We start from the raw sequence: 21210 nt of genomic DNA, 5'->3' as shown, positions 1-21210 counted from the left end.
AAAGGTAACTTACACCGCCATTCACAAAGATGAGAAAAGTAATGTGTTCTCCAAGGGTGACTAGTAAAAGTGTGAAGAGTCTATAAAGTGAAACCGCAGACCTTAAGTAAGAGCTTATGGACTCGTTAGGGGGCATAAAATCCAAGAGTTTGGTTATCCGTTTTCTCATGTTAATTTGAAGAGGTCGCTACAAAGTCCATTTGATCTAAATATCCTGCTCACCAGTGAACCATGGTGCCGAATCCCTGCTTACAGCAAATCACGGAAATTTCGCAGCTATGTCAAAACTCAAGTACTCTGTAATATGACGTTGAGGTCGGCACTGGGATCCCAAGATTCAGCCATCATGAGTCCTGGCGATAACTGAGCCTCCTTCCGGAGCTGCTGGAAAGATTAAACTAAGAGCTTGTACTATTTGGTAGATGCTAAAAAAAAATGTAAGTGCTCAAAAATATTAATTGACTTACGAGTTTGGAAGCCAGTTCAATCGCTAACTACCGCGCGTTACACATCCTGTGGGAGGCTTTACAGAAATGCCTCCATGTGTGCTACCCTGTTGCATCTTCTGACTATCCTTGAAGTGGCTGCCACATGGTCTTTGTGTGTGGGGGGGGGGGGTCGAAACAGGGTTACTCTGAAGCTTTGGAGCCGACCAGGCTGGCCTCAAACTCACAGCAATCCGCCTGTCTCTGCCTCTTGAGTGTTAGGATTAAAGACGTGCACCGCCACCACCCGACTGCCACATGGTCTTAGAATTGAGAACCTTGAGACGCAGAGAAGCAACTTCCCTAGCATCAGACAGGTGGGAAATAGCCACTAGCAACAGCCATACTGTCCTCATCACATCCGGAGTACTTTCCTTTCTGTCAGACAAAAAGCAGCTTGGGGAAAAAAAGAAATGAATTTTGCTCACAGGTCCACAGGGACAGAGTGCTCATGGCAGGGAAGCAGGAAGGGAAGGGAAGGCAGGGAAGGCTTGGCAGCAGAAGCAGGAAGTCACCTGATCTCATCTCATCAGCACACAGGAAGCCGGGCTGGTGCAGGAAGGAAGTCCAAGGTATAAGCCCACTCCCAGGAATATACTCACTCCAGCAAGGCTTCACCTCCTAAAGGTTCCACAACCTCCCAAGACGGTAACACCAGCTGGGGACCAGGTGTTCCAACTTAGGAGCCTACTGGACATGTCCTATTTAAACCAGGTCATAATGCTTCCTTGACTGGTAGGCAAGAGCAAAACCCAATTTACAGTGCTGAGGGTTAAAGACCCACTCTTGAGAGTGGTAATTATATAAAGGGTCTGCCTGTCTGTTTCCAAAGGTGTAGTGTGAAGCGGCGGGCTGCGTTCCCGCCGCCCAGTCGCCGGCTAGCTTTACACCCGAAATAATTACACGGAAACTGTATTCTTTTAAACACTGCCTGGCCCATTATCTGTAGCCTCTTATTAGTTAATTCTCACATCTTCCTTTAACCCATATTTAGTAATTTGGGTAGCACCACGAGTTGTGGCTTACCAGGAGAGATCTTAACCTGCGTCCATCTCGGAGAGGGGCAGCATGGAGACTCACCACGCGACTGCCTGAAGCGTCTCTCCCACTCTACTTCCTTGTTCCCACAATTCTGTTCTGTCTACTCCACCTACCTAATTTTCTCTTAAAGGGCCAAGGCAGTTTTCTTTATTAATAATGAAAGTAACACATAAACACTCCTCCATCATTTCCCCTTTTTCTGTTTAAACAAAAAAGAAAGGCTTTAACTTTAACATAGTAAAATTACATGTAACAAAACAGTTATCAAGCAAGTATTACAGTTACAATATTTAAATCTATTTTATCTTTTATCATAACTAAGGAAATCTATAACTATCTATTTATTCTTCAACTCCATCAAAGACTCCAGAAGGATATAATGCTACCTAAGTAAATAAGAAATAAGTAACTTATAAAACTCTAGAAATGACAGAGACAACTCGCTGCCTGGACAGTCACCCAAAGTTCCTCTGTACCGTTGAGGCATCCATCTTCAGCCTTCAGGCCCATAGTGTCCAGCAGACTTTTTCATGAAGCAGGAAATTCCAAAGACAGTTCAGTCACTTTCTGCTGTGTCCTGCAGAACGTCTCACAGACTCTTTCATGAATCAGGAACTCCGAAAGACCATCTCACCTTTAGGCAAGTTCAGCAGTCCTCTCTCTGCGGGTTCTTTGTGTCCAGTTTATGGAACAGTCCAGCCAAGAGCAGTTTCTTGCCCAAATGGCTAACAAACTCCATAAGTAGCCTCTTCGATGCCCATCTTCCTCTCGAAGTAGATTGGTGCTGCCAGGAGCAGACGTGTCTCATTGTCATGAAAAACCCTAAGTTATTAAAACATTAAATGCCATATTCTGCAGTCTTTGAAAGATATGAAGAATGCCTATCTGAAATATATCTATGCACATCTAGAAAATGACTAACATGACTACAAGCTTGACTATTAATCGATGATTATCCATTAACAACCTATATTTCCTAATTATACATTACATTCTTTAAAATGAACTACAATCACAATAGCTTAATCAAAATCAGAAATACATATACATATAACAAATTGACCTTAAAATCCATACCAATGCAAATTCATATCTATATCATCTCCCCCTTTAAATGTAAAAGAACATTTATAAGCAATATTTGGGAAAATGGGCGCAGTTTTTTCTCTCCAAACTGCTTCCTGCTGAATGGGGGCGCTGTTATTTAGGTCTTTTATGGTGTAACCTGTGTGCTAGGTTCCTCTCAGTTGGCAGTTGAGTGAAGTAATTTTTTGAAGATGTTCACAGCAACCTTTCAGGAGGGTGTGGTCTATCATACCATATTGGGATAGAAGCAATCCACAGAGTCTCGTCCTCTGTGAAAACAAAAGAAGAAACTCTTTTCCAAAGCATCATGTTCTTAGATCCAAATCCTGAAGTCATACCGTTAAGATGTCCATTCTGGTCTAGCCTGGCAGCCCATATAATGAAATGTCTCTCTGTACTTAGCTCCTTTACAGTCAAAAAAATCAAAGAAAACACAACAAAATACATAATCCAGACTCTCTGTGAATTTTCCATTTTTACGTGGCTTATTTTTACTCTATCACTTTACTTCTTTTAATCTATAACTATCTGTACTCTGTCTCTTTAAAGACTTTACCCTTTTTTTTTAAAGGCATTAACTTTATTTTCTATATTTTTTCTTCTCTTTCGCTCTCAAGCCTACGTACATTTATCCAACATTGTGACCCAGTTAAAGGCCTTCTATGTCTGAATCTTTCCTATTGTGAATCTGTAATTTTTTTACTATCCAGGAGCACTTTTGTTTTGTGCTTTTAAATCGCTACACACTTAAGAATCTAAGCTGTGACATTCCTAGGTCAAAGACAGGTACTGCAGGCTTGCCACGCCCAGTCCAACATAGCTGAGCCGCTTGTGACTCTGAATCGGTTGCAGCTCTGAGCTGCAGAGCTGCGGGCTGCTCTGGATGTTGGCTCCACCTCTCTCCAATTTCAAAATGGAGGATGTACCATTTTCTACTAGCTCTGGGGCCGCCAGGTAGGAGCCGCACTCAGCACTTTAACTCTGAGACTGAGCGTGCAGCACAAAAACTCTCTTAATCCAAGTCACAGCCGAATCTGAAGCGCAGAGCACCGTGCAGTCTGAAAACATCTCTCTCTCTATGGCGGCAGGAATCCGCAAATGCTGTCCCGCTCGCCTAAGCCTGATTCCGCCATCTGCCCAGGTGCAGGCAGGGAGCAGTGAGCCATTGGCATGGTCTCAGAGAACTTTCTTTCCGATCCCAAGCGGGCAAGGTTTTTAAGTGGATTTAGTCACCACGTTGGAGCGCCAATCTGTAGTGTGAAGCGGCGGGCTGCGTTCCCGCCGCCCAGTCGCCGGCTAGCTTTACACCCGAAATAATTACACGGAAACTGTATTCTTTTAAACACTGCCTGGCCCATTATCTGTAGCCTCTTATTAGTTAATTCTCACATCTTTCTTTAACCCATATTTAGTAATCTGGGTAGCACCACGAGTTGTGGCTTACCAGGAGAGATCTTAACCTGTGTCCATCTCGGAGAGGAGCAGCATGGAGACTCACCACGCGACTGCCTGAAGCGTCTCCCCCACTCTACTTCCTTGTTCCCACAATTCTGTTCTGTCTACTCCACCTACCTAATTTTCTGTTCTTAAAGGGCCAAGGCAGTTTTCTTTATTAATTAACCAATGAAAGAAACATAGACAGATAACTCTCCTCCATCAAACACTCCTCCATCACAAAGGTAGCCCTGTTTTGCATTTTAATCAGTGGCGAGCACTAAACCTGTTCAGGGCAGTCAATGTAAAGTGTGCACTCCCAGAATTCTGTCCTATGTTTCATTTTAAAATCCTTGTCATTTTAGCGACTTCCTAGACTGCTCACTGTTATTCCGTCCTCCCTGGACATGTGTGTGTGTGAGCTCTGGGGTCAGATTACAACTGATGGGATCACAAATCAGCACCTACTGACGGTGTGAGCTTGGGCAAAAGGAGACCCCTCAAAACTCTTTGTTTCCTTGTCTGAAGAAGATAGGAAATGATACTGTTTCATGGAGAGTGAAAGAAAGAGGGGATAAAGGATGGAAGAGAGGGGAGAGTAAGGGATGGAGGGGAGAGAGAGAGAGAGAGAGCCAAGTACAGTGTTTTCCATAGATTTGATGTCCATTTTTGTCTATTGATGCTTTTGATCCACAGCTAAGCTGCATGATCTCTCTCTCTCTCTCTCTCTCTCTCTCTCTCTCTCTCTCTCTCTCTCTCTCTCTCTCTTTCTCTCTCTCTTTCTCTCTTTCTCTCTCACACACACAGCACATATACATGCAATGTACTTAATCCTGTGCTTTCTCAGGTTCCTTGTTCGAATACGCCATCCCTGAGATGGGAGTCTTCATTCCTAGGTCTCTCTTCCTAGAACCCCACCATTAGCAGCTGCTCCCTGTTTGGTGAAACCAACTTAATCCAACGGTGAGTCTGGCTTTTAACTTCCCCAATCAGCACTTCTGCTTGCTCAACCATCTCTCATGCTTTCAGTTGTTGGACTACATCAGGAGTTTGCAAAGACCTTTGCTTGATGTTTCCCAATGACATTCTGTTCTCAAACGGATTGAAAGAGGGCACCTGAACAGGAAGGGGATTGCATGCAGAGATGCTCTTGTTGAAGAAAAGGGCTGAGAAATGCAGGTTTTTAGACCGCCCCCCGCCCCTTAAAATGTTTCTGGGGGGCCTCTGATAACACCTTGAGCATCTCCTATCCAGCTGATCACTTAGAGGTTTTCCTTAAAGGCCAAACCCCAGACTCTCCATCCCTCTAGGTGAAACCAGCTTTAAGCATGAACCTCTAGAAGCTCAAGTAATATATTTCTAAAGAGAAAGTACACCTTCCACCCCCATCCCCACCTCCACACACACCTCCCTCTGACCCCAGAAAATTCTGCAGGAAAAAAAAAAAGATGAGTGATACTTCAAAGTCTCAAAGAGTGATAATGGTCACTCACAAGTGCCTAGAATTCCAGCTCTAGGGGATCTGACACCCCCTTCTGGCATTTATAGACACCTGCATTGGCATGCACTACCCACACACAGAAAGACACATAATTAAAAATAACATAAATCTTCTTTTCTTCATCTAAGTAGCAATGTGCAGTCTGAGACACAGAGCCCCTCTGGAACTGAAACGATGATGGGGTTTCAGCCTATCAGGACTCTGATCTGCAGATATATATGTCACTGTTGAATAAACAAATTATGGCTGCATAAACTGATTGTTTCGTGCATAAAACCTTTCTTAAATTCTGCTGCCTTCACTGAAAATCCCCAGTAGGAAATGTTTATCAAGAGTTCACTCTACACCAGATGATATGTATTCATATTTCATCAAGCCCATGAAGTGAGCATTGCTATCTACACAGATAAGGAAGCCAAGGCAGGGGGCCTGGCTTCATTCTTTAGAGTCTGACAGCAAGCAAAACCCATGGCAGGGGTGTGAAGCCGTGCCTTCTTTGTGTCTCACCCCCAGGCTGCTGCTCCAAGAACAGCTTTCTGCCTCTATGCAGAACCATCATGTGAACTCTTTGAAGTAATGAGACTCTTCATTCTTGTGCTGCTTAGCTTTTTGTCAACTTGACACGAACTGGAGTCACCCAGAAGAGGAGATCTCAACTGAGGCACTGCCTCCATCAGATTGACCTGTGGACATGTCCACTATGGGACTAACTGACTCAATGGCTAACTGATTCGGGAGGGCACATTCCACTAGGGGAGGTGCAATTTCTAGGCAGATGAGCCTTGTCTGTAGTAGAGAAGAAGCTATGCGAGCCAGAGAGTGCAAGACAGTAACCAACACCCAGCTGGTCTCAGCCTTGGCTCTGGCATCTAGGCTCTATCAGCTAGAGACTGATGGAGGGGATGTGGAAACAAAAGAGAGCAGAGAGGCATTTCTGGAAGCAGAAGCATCCTTTAGCCAGAATGTCTGAAGGGCCTCAGTCTGTATGCAAGTGAGCCTGTGGACACATAATGTGGAGGCATTGGATTTTATAGGACAGAAAAGGGGGAAACTTGGGGGATGAAGAGTCCCTCTGGGGTCAGTTATCCCTGCAGTCCGGATATGGTAGATATTAGCAGGTCTGGTGTGTGGATCTACTTACCAGAAGCTTCCAAGGGTGCCATCCGTCAAGTCAACTCTCCTACCCAGCGAGTTCTCAGTCTATGTGAGGCTTGTAGGTCGTTAACCCTTCAGGTTTGCAGCTGAGTTTCTGTGTTGGCTTCCCCTGAGGATGGCATGGAAAGTGTGAGATGAAATCCAGCCCTTCCTCCTTGAGTTGCTGTTGGTCACAGTGTTGATCACAGCAACAGAAAGAAAGCTAGAACACCCCGCTTCTGGTGATTCTTGCAAGACAGAGAAATCATCTGGAGGGATGCGTGCGTGTGTGCGTGTGCGTGTGTGTGTGTGTGTGTGTGCGTGTGCGTGTGTGTGAACAATAGTAAAGAAAAAGAGGCTCTCAATATGCCAGTAGTGAAGGGGTCATGAGAGAAACTAGAGGGATGAAAGGGAAGGGCTAGATGGCGTAATTATATTTTAATTAAAGATTTTAAAATGCAGATGGGGCCTTGACTAACAGCTTCTGGTTCGGTAGGGTCTGAAGGGAAGGTTGGGAATCTGCATTTACCTAGGACCAAATATTAACTGGTACAAGAGGACTTTAGCAGCTACCCGGAAAGCATTGTCTCTGGGGCATCATCAAGGGTCTCCTTCAAAGGGGTATCCCTGGGAGTTTTAGGTGCCACTTACATTTTGCTCTCTACAAAGTTTCCAAACAAGAGTTGTGCCTTAACGTTAATAAGGATGGAATGTGGCTGGTATAGAGGGCAATCCTAAATTTGTTCCGGTCCTCTATCACCCCTGCTAGGAAGATGTCACTAATCTTCAGGGCTAGCTGTCCCAAGCCTGGGCTTGAATAGCAAGAGAAAGAAAGGGCAGCCTCCTCTGCTCTCTTTGAAACATAAAAGGTCCAGGCTGCAGGAGAATGCTGATGGTGACAGATGTAAGAAGTTTATTATATATCGCAGAGATCCAGATTAGGAAAAGCCTTCTAAATCCAATTTTTCTGCTTAAAGCAGAAAGCAAATAAGGCCATCCTAGCTTGGCACCAGCCTCATAGAACTCATTGACAGGATGTCTGGAAGCCATTTGGAGACCCCACTGTGGTGCCAAGGAGGCAAGTTTCGGGGCTATTATCATGCACCCCATCTTTCGCTCTTAAAAGCAATGTGGTCAGTGTGAAGTGCGGGAGGAAGCCGCTTTGCTGAGGCAAATTTCAGAGTAAAGTGACCAGAAGACTAGGGAATCAGTATAGGACAAGAAGGAGGGGGTGGCACACAGGACGAAAGTGACCCTGGACTTTGAAGGGCTAACAAATGACACCCATACTCTCTCTCTTCCCAACTTTTTCAACTAATGCAACACTAAATTGTATGCCAGATGTCAAAACAGTTATAAGGGTCAGCTGAGGACTTGAGCAAATACCTTCTGCAAGTTCCATTTCTGAGCCACATATATCATCATGGCAGCTACCCGCCTGGCTGATTCCCTGGCTTTCTCTACCTCTGGGGGTGGGGTGGGATGGAGTCAAGCAAGCTTCTGGAAAGACAGCTAAGCCTGGAGAGTACAAGAAAACTCTTCCCTCAGATTCTGCTTCAGGTATCTGTTAAACATTGTGAATGGCGTGAAGCCATGATGAGAGGTAAGGTACGACAAGGTGCAGGGCCTATTGGGAATCTGTGAGGTGATGGGTCAAGGGTCATGGGTCATGAGTCGGCAGCTCCTTGAGTTCTATGCATTTTATTTTTATCCAGTTTCCTCACACAATGATGTTTCTATCCTCAAAATCCATCCTTCCAGTTCTGGAGTTCTGACGTTTTCTCTCTCTATTTTCTCAAATAAACAAAACCCAAAATCCTCTCAGTCTCACCAGAAGTTCCTCCTATCCCATTAGGAGTCCCTGAAGACCATTAGCTCCCAATTGCCCCCCCCCTTCTCTTCTAGGATCAGAATTACTCTGACAGTGGGGATTTGCTCCTCACCATCTTGATTCTGTCATCAAATATCTGACAATAAACAGTTTTGAGAGAGGAAGTGTCTCCTTTCCTCACAGTCTGGGAGGAAGGCCCATGAGCGTGGGAAGTCCTGACAGAACTGGAGGTTGCTGCCCACACTTCATCCACAGTCAGGAGGAGAGAGCAAGGAGAGCAAGAGCACTGGGGCTCAGCTCACTGCTTCCTGTTTTGATTCAGTCCTTCCCTGGACACCAGGGAGTGATACCACCCACAGTTGGGGTGAATCAGTCCCCTTCGATTGGCCTAATCTAGAAACTCCCCCACAAGCATGCCCAGAAGCTTGTTTCCATGGTGATTTTAAATTCCATCAAATTTAACCATCACGACAGGCCACCAGCTACAAACAGGAGTTCCAATTCAAATTTAATTAAAGTTTAATTTAATTCAAAATTCATATCTCCAGTTATACTAGTTATATTTCAAGTAGTTAAGAGCCCCTGTGTGGCTACTGACTAGTCTATTGGGCAGGGAAGACAGAGTACCATGGTGGAATAGTTCCATCGGAGAGGTTCCTACTACACAGCTCCATCTTGGAGGAAGGGATGAAATGGGTGATACAAATCTTCCCCTCTAGACAAGAACGATCAGTTCTCAGAAAATCATGAAGGGGCTGGTGAACTCTCAACTGTCCCTGTCATTGCCACTACCGAGCTGACATTTCTCCTCTATAAGAAAGGCCTAGCCGGGCGGTGGTGGCGCACGCCTTTAATCCCAGCACTCGGGAGGCAGAGGCAGGCGGATCTCTGTGAGCTCGAGGCCAGCCTGGTCTACAAGAGCTAGTTCCAGGACAGGCTCTAAAAAAGCTGCAGAGAAACCCTGTCTCGAAAAAAACCAAAAAAAGAAAAAAAAAAAGAAAGGCCTAATCTGAAAGAGAACGGAAATTTATGGGAGAAGAGAAAAATTGCAGCCAAAGGTATTCACAGTTAATTCCTATAGTGTCAGAGTAAAATTCTATCTCTGAAGCGGATTTTATCCAAGGCCAGACCAATATCAGAAGGAAACAAGTGTTTCAACTTTTTCATAAGGTAACATTGTCCATGACTCCAAAATAAAACTGTGAAAGTCAAATAATAATTTCCTTTTTATTAATGAAATTGAGGCAAAGTTGAAAAGGTCCTAAAATTCACAGGCCATGAGTGGAGAGATGAAGGAGATGGCTCTGTGGAGAAGCCCACGGGAGTAATACCGAATGTGTCTTCCTCTTGGAATTGGAAATGACAATAGGACCCCCTCCAGCTAGGAGTGAGTGGAGGCAGAATTGTTTAAGAGATGGTGCTTGGTTCACCAATCCAGGACTCAGGAACATAGAAGGTCATCAGCTCAGGGTCCACAGAGATGTAGACGGGCAATTCTGCTAATCCATGCGGCACTCGCAAAGCTAGGAAAATATGTCTCTATTGAGACTCCTCGAGCATGCTCGTATTGCTACTCCATCTCAATGAGTACAGAGATGAGAATAAGTTCAAAGTCTCTTATAGAGCTTGGAGTTGAGCAGCTGGAAAGGTGGCTCATTGGTTAACATGTACCGCTCTTACAGAGGACCTGAGTTTGGCTCCCAGCATGCATGTCTGGTGGCTCACAACTGTCTCTAACTCCAGCATCAGGCGATCCGACTCCCTCCTCTGTGCTCTGCAGTCATTTGCACTCAGATGTGCACACAGGCATGGGGGAGGGAGGGAGGAAAGGAGAGAAGGAGGGAGGGAGGGAGGGAGGGAGGGAGAGAGAAAATGAAGGGGAAATAAGGAAGGGAGAGAGGGAAGAAAAGGCACACATACACAAAACTAACTAACTAAATAAATAAATAAATAAAAGATTTTGGAGTTGATTTGGGCTTGGCTCCATTAGAAAGCTAAAGGAATGAATTAGGGTTACATAGCTTTCTCCAGATTGAAGCATTCCTTCCCAGTGGTTGGAAGGAGACACATAAGGCCACCAGGAAGCTTATGTACAGGACTTAAGAAGCCCCCTCCACAGTTATATAACAGTAAACAATTCCTGAGGAAGAGAAGACACATGTGTTGAAAACCTTGGAAGTTGCACGGAACTCCAGAGCTACTATTTCTGACTTCTCACTGCTATTGGGGTCACTGCAGGGGAATGCAGCTGCCTTTGAGTTACCTCTAGACTTGCAAAAAAAAAAAAAAAAAAAAAAAAAAAAACCTCAAGGGGCTGAAGAGATGGCTCAGCAGTTAAGAGCATTGCCTGCTTCTTCCAAAGGTCCTGAGTTCAATTCCCAGCAACCACATGGTGGCTCACAACCATCTGTAATGAGGTCTGGTGCCCTCTTCTGGCCTTCAGGCATACATGCAGAGAGAATATTGTATACATAATAAATAAATAAATAAATAAATAAATAAATAAATAAATAAATATAAAAAAACCTCAAGAAGGTTGCTGCTTCACCAGGATAAGCTTGTGGGGGGCATCATTTCTTGGATCTGCCATGATGCTGTATCTGGAGTGAACAGGCATTGTTCACACCTCCTGAAGAAAACTTGCACGCCAATAAGATAAGTATTGGCTCAAGAGTAAACAAAATGGTGCCCAAGAATGAAGCAGCTTTTTGATACCCGATGAGTTGGGAACAAATGTCTCATTACAGGCAGGGTTGTACTCCAAACTTACAGACTAATGTATCAAAATACACGTTCTAGTTGGCCTGTAGCTCTATATCTGCCTGAGCCCCTACTCTCCTAAATTCTTCCTGAAGAACCCTTAGGAAAACTTACAACTGAGAACAGAAAAAGAATTAAAGATTAGAAGACTTTTCTATTTTCAAGAGCAGTAACTAAGCTGAAACAGGATTTGGGTTGAAGAATTTACCTATGTGTAAACATAAGAAATACAAACTCCAAGGGTGAAGATGAAATCTTTAGTTCTCCAAGCCAGAATGACTGGGTACTGAGGAGGAGATGGGCACTCACTGCACACAATAACTCCACTGTCTGTTTTCTAAGAGTTGCCTGTGCACCATTCGCAAGTGGTTCTTGGGATTATGAAATAAAACCTTAGCGGCTTTTAGCATTAAAAAGTCAGCACTACAGAAATGTCAAACTATATATAGAATATTGCTTAAATTATAATAAAGTATATGGCACAGAAAATTGGGGAAGACAATTTTTAGTACTAGAATATATGAAATAGATACACAAATTATAAGAATATAAACAGTAGTTATATTTGATTACTTCCATGGAATCATTATTACTTACTAACTGGTATGTTTCTTAAACTGTTAAGAATAGAAAAAGGCTATTTCAAATTTGGCCTGGGTTATGGCTTCGTTCGTAGGGTACTTGCCTAGCTCATGCAAAGCCCCGAGTTCATTTCCCAGTACCATAAAAATTCAGGTAAGGTGGCACACATCTATAATCCTAGCACATGAGAGGTAGAAGTAGGAGGATGAGAAGTTTAAGATCATCTTTGGCCACATAGTGAGTTCAAGGCCAGCCTAGACTGCTTGAGACCCTACTTCAAATAATGTATGCACTTTTTAGGAAAATAAAATAACGTGAAAAACTATACAGTTCTGAGCATGAAATAACACAAAACCCGCACATATAAGAAGAACCCTTGGAGACTGATACAATTAACAACACAAGTAAATTTTCAACACTATCTTAGTAAACAGTATCCCAGGGCTAATTTAATGACACACTCCATCAAGTAAGAATCACTGCTAGAAAGCACAGCAGACTCTAAGCAATGCAGTCATTTCAGCAGTGTGAAGTGTGTGCCAAGCAAGGAAAAGCATATGATCTTCTCTTGAAAAGATAAAAGGATAGTAGATAAATATTCAATATCCAACTCTTATTAATACAGCTCTGAGTAGTGGAGATAGAATACGTGTCTGACAGCCGACACATACACATTTGTATTAAACCAACTAATGATATCATTCACACTTAAAGTTCTACCAAGAGAGGCAACACTATTATAGTAAAATCAGCCACAAAACCAATATATTCACAGCAGGTTCTGATGATACATACATCTATATACACACATATATATACATGTATATATATATACATATATATATGAAACACAAACTCTAAGGATGAAGATTTTTATATTATTTTAATAAAAATTAGACATAATTTTTTGAGGTAGGGTCTCATGTAGCCTAGGTAGCCTTAAACTCGGTATATAGTCAAAGATGACCTTGGATCTTCTGAGCCTCCTACCTCTGCCACCCATGTGCTAGGATTATAGGTGTGTGACACCTTGCCTGGAATTTAATGGTGTTGGAAAATGAATTGAGAGCTTTGCACATGCTAGGCAAGTACTCTAACACACACACACACACACACAAACACAAATATTTGTGTATATATGCACATATGTGTATATATATGTACACATGTATGTATATATAATCAAAAAACAAGGGAATTATATTACTATTTTTAGAAGTCCATTGAAGAATATCTGAACTGATTTTTTAAAAATCAATATAATTGCTAAAGATGTAGAACATGTCACTGGGGGCAGAAGGAAACCACTCCTAATTGAATTAGAAATATAAACTGCTCAGACAGAGTCTTAATGGGAAATGTGTGACCTAGATTGGGTGGGTGGAGGGGATCTGATGCTCCAGTTCATTGAGAGATATGAAGTGAAACTTGACTAACAGAGGCAGTGTGACCTGCTATCAAAGTCTATTTTAAGGATGTCAGTTCTTCCCAGCTGATAGACAACTTTAAAGCAATTCAGTTTTTTTAAATGGTTGTTTATTTAAATTGGATAGAATTGTAATAAAATTAATCTGGGACAATAATAAATGAAAAAATGAAGATACTTTAAGAATGTGAGGGTGAAAGAGAAAAGCCTTCCAAAAGACCCGAATACACAATACAAATATCAGTTACTAAAGCAATCTGTTGAACACGCATTAATAACAGCTTGCTCAGAGCACAGAATGGGTAGTAACCACAATACGTTTAAGACAGCCAGTCAAGGGGCATGTGAGGATTCCTCGACATATGATGGCTTGTGCTCTAGTTATATTTATGACTTAGCTACTTGTTGCTGCTATGAAAGAATGCCACAGGCTGGGATACACTCAAAACTAGAAAGGTTATCTGACACACGCTTCTGGAGGCTTGGGAGTCCAAGGGCATGGTCCTAATCTAATGAAGGCCTCTGTGCTGTGTCAGAACACAACAGAAGAAACTGAGAGGTGACAATTAGGTTAAGCTCATCCCTTGTATTGGGAATTCTAGCTATAATGGGTATCCACGGAGCCAGAACCTTCATGGCCTGATCACCTCTTGAAGCTACCACCCCACACATCTTTACAAGGCTACCATGGTAACATGCTGCTTAGACTTGACCAAGAGAGGACCGGCTTATAAGCAAAGTCCGCATTTAGATGTACCTGTGAGGTGATTCCAGAGATTTAATCCATACTCAGACTGCAAACTTGCATTTAATAGATGGAGGTAGAATGCCGGAAGGCTGGGCCTTGTCGAGGGATATGTGCCACTAGGGTACATACCTTCCACGGGCTGTCTGCCTTTGGTCCCTTTCTGTTTCTCTGCTTCCTGGATGCCGTGATGTGAACAGTTCTGCTCCACCACACTCCTGCAACCAGGGCATTCTTCCTCATCTCAGGCTCAGAGCCATAGACCCAGCCAACCCTATAGTGAAATCTCTGAGTCATGACCTGAAGAAACTTCTTCTTCCCTTGTTCCATTTTTCTTATTTCCCTGCAGTAGTGAAGTCTGACTAACACAGGTGATTGAGTTTCAGCTGGAGTTCCAGGGAGGACTTTTAAACCACTGTAGCTGGAGCCCATGAGACAGGGACACCTCTTAGTCGTACTTAACTGAGCACGGGGTGTGCTTCCCCCACTGTGTCTGATGGACTCCTCTGGCATACAACTGGTTAAATAGTTTTCATGCCATGACTCAAGATAAAACCTATATACATTACCTGACTGAAAGGTTTTCAGTTTCCTAAAATATTAAAATTAGAGAACAATGGGATTGCTTAACAGGATGCTTACTGCCAAGTTTGACAACCTAAGTTCTATCTACATGGTGGAAGGAAAGAATTAATACTGCTAAGATGTCCCCAGACCTTCACATAGGCATTCCAGCATGCACACACACACACACACACACACACTCTCTCTCTCTCTCTCTCTCTCTCTCTCACTACAAACAAATAAATGTTAAAATTTTAATTTAAATGATTATAAGAATCCATAAGAGTACATGATATAGCAAACCAAAATAATGACTCTATTACAAAGCAAAAGATTCATAAATATGACTGTCTAATAAACTAAAACATTATCTAACTAAATACACTGTAATAAAAATACTATGAAAGGATGATAAACCATTAGAATAATAACTATATTAAAATTAATTGTTTTAAAGGGCTAATATATCAATGAAAATATAGATAAAGGAAGCCCACAGATTTTCATATAACAGAAAATAATACCAGTAAAGAAATATTTAAGGAACTGGAGAAATGGTTCAATGATTAAGAGTATTTGTTGCTCTTGTAGAGGACCCGAGTTTGGTTACCAGTACCCAGGTCAAGCCACTCACAAACACTTTTAATTCCAACTCCAGAGAATCTAATGCCCTCTTCTGGCCTCCACGGTCACTCATGTGTATAAACACAAACACAAACTTACACACGCACACTCAAACATTTTCAATTTAAATAAAATGTATCAAAATGTATTAAAATATTCAATTCAATTGGGGGAAGGTTTATAGCAGGGTAGAATGTCCTCCATATTGCTAGTGACCATAAAAGTTATTGAAATATATTTGTAAATACTGAGGTAGTCTTTATTTAAGCTATAAAGATGTTTTTGAGCCAGTAATTCTATTTCTGGGAATTTAGCCTAGGAAAATAATCCAAAGCCTAGAAGAATACAGACACATGATATGTCTGATTCTCCACTGTAATTGCAAAGACATGAAGCTTCACACAGAGTAAAGAATAATATAACAAATGACAATAAATTCACTGGAATTAAATAATAAGCACCAATCACAAACAGAGTTATGAGGGCCATACAAACAAAAATATGCATAACTGCAGTTGATTACAATTGTGAAAAATTATACACAGCAAAGTACTGGAAGGATATAAATGCTAATGAAAAGATACAGAGTACTGACTGCACATTTTTACATTTACTTATTGTGTCTTTATGCATGTATTCTGTGGAGCATATGCATGCACATAGCACACATATGGTGGTCAGAGGGCAGCTTGTAGGGCTTAGTCTCCTTCTTCCACCTTATGGGGCCCTAGAACTGAACTCAATTCACCAGGCTTGGAGACAAGTGCTTTAACCCACTGAGTTACCTTACTAATCCATTTTAAAAATAACAATCTTCAATTGTATGTGTGTGTGTGTGTGTGTGTGTGTGTGTGTGTGTGCGCGCGCGCGCGCGTGCGTGTGTTGGGGAGGTATTTGCACATGAGCAAAGTGCTGGAGGAGGCCAGAAAGGGCATCAAATTTCCTGGAGGTAGAAGTTATGAGCCAGAGATTGTGAGTTGCTCAACATAGCTAAGAACCTAAGTCAAAGTCCCCTGTAACAAGCATATACTTTTAACAGTTGAGCAGTTTCTCCAGCTATTTTACACACATTTCTTTCTCATACCAGTTCTTTGGGAACTAGAGAAAGATGTTAACAAGGTAACAGACTAGCCAGAGCTACCGACAGCTTCCCGGGAGAACATAAATGTTTCCGATAACACCCTTTACTTATTTATGCAGAGACACATTGACAACCAGGACTTTCAGGAAATGTCCTGAGCTGGAGAAATCAAGGTCACACCTAGTGCCCGCAGTCTGACTATACTATTAATCTCTTCACTGTTGAGTGTAATACCATCCTAAAAAATCAAAATCTTCAGAATCTTGTTCTCATGCCATAAAACTACAGAGACAGACCTAATCAAAACAAACCATGGAATGTAACTTAGCCCTTGGGTTGTGACTACAGTGTCCAGTAGAGCTGGTCAGGAATGATGTTATTCATTTGTTTGTTTTGTTTGAAGACAGGGTCTCATATAGCCCAGGCTATCTTTGAACTCCTTATGTAGCAAAGTCTGACCTTGAACTCCTAATCTTCTTGCCTTTATCACTCAAGAACTGGGAGTTTGGGTATCTAGCTTAGAGAGAATACATTTGTTGGCAAGCCACAATCCTGGGACCGAATCATCCATATCAGGTAGCGCTTGCTGCTTAAGTTTTTATTGTCCTACAAATCAACCTAAGGTGGCATTGAAACCACCTGAGATCACACTTAGAGCAGTTCATCACCCCCGTGTTAGCAGCAGCAGCGGTATGTGTTTGACGGCTTCACAGTCCTGTAGGCAGCCCTAACTATTTCAATGGCTCGTTTTTAAAGCTACAAGTTCCAAACCCAGATGATGTTCAGCCATCAAAGACCACCTACAACTCTGAAACAAAGAGACACCTTGGGGTGAACTCAAATACAATGTAGCCAGGTTTTCATCTTGTTGAATTTCCCTCTGCTTACGTACAGTGACCTGTTGCCAGCTTTGAACGTAAAACGCTTTGAGAAAATACAGTGAGTAGCAGGCGTTTATAGCATTACTGTATGGAAGCAGCGTGGTCAGTGGCCAGTCCTTCAGTCTGAGCTGGACATGGCACTGAAACCATCCTTTGCTGCTCCAGCCTGCTGGAGGCGGGAGCAGGGATGCCCAGCTGTCGGGGGGGGGGGGGGGGGAAGCATCACAGTGGCAACATCTGTCTTCCTAAGTGTCCCAATACCAGGAATTTGAGGTGTAGGGTGTTCTTTGTGTTCGTTCTGTGCAGTGGCTAAAGCATCCGTGCTGGATTCAGAGTGCCAGCGAAACAAGTGTGACAGATTTTAAGGGTGTCAGTGGAGGAAGAGCCTATTCTTAGTCTCCAGAAAAATGGAAACTGGGTCACGGCTTTTATCCAAAACTGTCTTCTACATTCTGTAATTTGAATTAGCACTGTTAGCAGACTTGTAGGATAGTCCATCTTCCCGTGTTTTCTGATGCAAGTCTGAGTAAATGCTGGGTGCTGTCGGGGGCAGAGCAATTACCTAAGAACTCTCCTGTTGGGGTGGTTAAGTGTGATTGTCACCCCGGCAGGATCTAGAAGCATCATGGAAACAAACGTCTGTTTATAAGGAAGTTTCTAGATTGGGTCAACCAAGGTGAAAAGGCACACTCTAAACACGGGCAGCATCATTCCAAAGTCTGGAGTCCAATACTGAATAGAAATGAGAGCTCGGTCTGAGCACCAGCATCTCTCTGCTTCCTGACTGCAGGTACAACATGATCAGTGGCCTCGTGTGGTCGCCACCATGCTGGGCTGTTCCCTTGAACTATATAAGCCAGGACAAATCCTTCCTTCTTAAGTTGCTGTTGTCCGGTATTTTGCCACAGTAACAAGAAAATTAACTAATACAACAGGAAAATGATTTATTTTTTCCTCAGTTCCTCAGTCTGGTTACTTAGAAGCTAATGAACAAAAGAATATATCCTGGCCAGGATATATATATGCGTGTGTGTGTGTGTGTGTGTGTGTGTGTGTAATTTTAAAACACAGCCTAGGCCAACAAGGGGGCTAGAACTTAGGAGATAAAGACAGGACAGTGAGGAATTCAAGGTCATCTTTGGTTATATATACATTTGGGGTTAACCTAGAACACAAAAGATTGCCCCAAAATACCAAAGTGGTAAAAGCTGTACCGAAGAGCTACAGGCCCACTCCCTCAGCGGTCACTCCCTTTTACTTGCTCCTGTGGAGTTTGCTGCCTCAGACATCTTGAAATTTGCAGACAAATGGATGGATCTAGAAAACATCATATTGAGTGAAGTAACCCAGACCTAGAAAGGCAAATATCATATGTACTAACTCATAAGTAGCTTTTAGACATAAAGCAAAGAAAACTAGCCTACAATCCCAGAGAACCTAGACAACAAAGAGAACCTTAAGAGTGACATACATGGATCTGATCTACATGGGAAGTAGAAAAAGACAAGATCTCCTGAGTAAATTGGGAACATGGGGGCCATGGGAGAGAAATGAAAGGGAGGGGAGAGGGAGGGAGAGGAGAGGGGAGCAGAGAAAAATGTATAGCTCAATAAAATCAATAAAAAAAATTAAAAACTAAAAATTAAAATAAGAGCTACAGGCAATCAGTAACTGGTGAGAGGGACAGAATCCATTTTCTTTAGTCTTGAGAGGTCAGCACAAAGCACATGGGCATATGAGTAATTGTGTGTGTGTATGTGTGTGTATGTGTGTGTGTATGTGTGTAAGAGAGAGAGAGAGAGAGAGAGAGAGAGAGAGAGAGAGAGAGAGAGAGAGAAGTGTGAATTTGAGAGGGAATGGGGAGGAGATAGAAGTAGTTGGAAGGGGAGAGGAAAGGATGGAAATGATGGAAATGTAGTACTAATGTATGAAATTCTCAATAAAATTGAAAAATTACAATAAAAAAGAAAATTCAGACTTGAATAACGGTCCAAGTCAACCAAATTTAATTATATGGATCCTTAAAAAGATAGAGTTTTCTGTGAAATGACAGAAAAAGAAGGCCTAAAACGATGAGGGCTGGAGAGATGGGTCAGCAGTTGAGAGCACATTCTGCTCTTGCAGAGGACCAGGTTCAGCTCCCAGCACCCGTGAGTTTGGCTCAGAACCATCTATAGCTCCAGCCCCAGGAGATCTAATATCTCTGGCCTCTACAGGTACCATCACTCACCTGCATATATGCCCCCATAAACATGAGCAACTAAAAGTAATAAAACAAATATTATTAGATATAATAATATTTACAGAGATGTAAGAATAATGGCAAGAATTATATCATTCTTAGTTACAGTTATTATAATAATGACACTGTCCAATTGGAGATAGTGTGTACCATGTGATAAGGCTACAGACAGCTCTGGGGGAGAACGAAGACACTAGTTGCAGGGAGTGGGACTTCCCATGTTCAACAACAACAAACTGCACTTGGCAAAAAACCACAGAGACGAGCTGCCTGGCAGATAATGGGATTCTGGTCTGGAGTCACATGAAGCAGAGACCCCTGAGATATTGGCTGGACTTCCAAGCCACAGAAAGATGTATCCCTGCCATTTGAACCCAATACACTAGTAATTTTTTTACAGAGAAACAGAAAACTAACATGGGAATGAAACACTAAAAACCACATGTTTTTATATTTAATAAGACATAGTTTAAAAACAAAAATTAAAAATGGCTACTCAGCCTTAAGCATATTAAGTACTTACTGATTAAAAACTATAGTAAATACATGTATCTTTTTTAATTTTAGCCAAACAGTTCTTCATGTTTTCATTAGACCACAACTAAGTTTGCTATTGAAACTACATGTATCTTTGCTAATTTTCTTCCTCATTTAACTTATTCATAAACAAAAGAAGCAAGCTGAAGTTTCCCATTTTGGTAAAAGGTGTATCAATTTATTTTTATACTTTCTTCAATCTACTTTTGCTTTATTGATCTTAAATGCATCTCATTAATTGCATGCACATTCAGAATTGTGGCATATCCTTGGAGAACAAAATAAATTTGTTTACTTCTGTGTTTATTTATTTGTAAAGTGAGGTCTTGTTCATCTGGCCTAGAATCCAGTATGTAATTCAGTCTGTCTGGGGCTGTGATTTGCAATCTTTACTCTTCAATCTCTAAGTGCTGGGACTAACAGTGTGCCTCACTATGTCCAGTTTCTTAAAATTGACTATTAAAATATATTAATTGAATAAGATAGTGGTGGTTACTGTGATATTCTATCATTTTATAGTCATTCTTCCAAGTCTTAATGTTACCTCCTAGTTTCAAAGCCTACTTTTTTCTTTTGGTCAATTTGCTTGGTATATCTTTTCCTACCCTCTTGTGTTCAAGTTTTCTATTTAGCAATAGTTGAGTATTGCAAAAAAAAAAATCATGTAAGAGCTAATCAAACAGTTTCTCTAACTTTTAAAAGAAATCTATTTTGTTTTCAAGTGTGTGTGTGTGTGTGTGTGTGTGTGTGTGTGTGTGTGTGTAGATGAGTATGCATTCACCTGAGTGCAATATCCTCAGAGGCCAGAAGAGGGCATCATATCTAGAACTAGAGTTATAGGCAGTTGTAAGCTGCCATGTGGATGCTGGGAACGGAACCTGTGGCTTCTGCCAGAGCAGAAAGCAATATTAACCACTGAGCCATCTCTCTAGCCTTGGTATTTCCAGTATTCCAAGAAGCAAATTTAAGTGCCCAATTTATATTTATAATGAATATTTCTCTTCAAGGATCCAGCACTGCAGTCGGTGTCTACATGGAACATACCAAATGTTTCCTGCTTTCTACTCTTCTTTGTTGCCTTCCTTTCAAACGCTGAAAAGAAGACCACATCCCTCTCCAGACAAGAATCTTATCCTCTTGTCTCCCCCTTTTCTCTGCCCACCCAAATAACTCCTTTCTAAACTACATTCCCCTCTCATTGATTCTGTGTAGAAAATGAAGCAGATTCCCCCTTTCTTCTTTTTTCTCTGTTCTGT

Source organism: Arvicola amphibius, chromosome 3, assembly GCF_903992535.2.
Source record: "Arvicola amphibius chromosome 3, mArvAmp1.2, whole genome shotgun sequence".
NCBI lineage: Eukaryota > Metazoa > Chordata > Mammalia > Rodentia > Cricetidae > Arvicola > Arvicola amphibius.
This window is presented reverse-complemented; position numbering follows the sequence as displayed.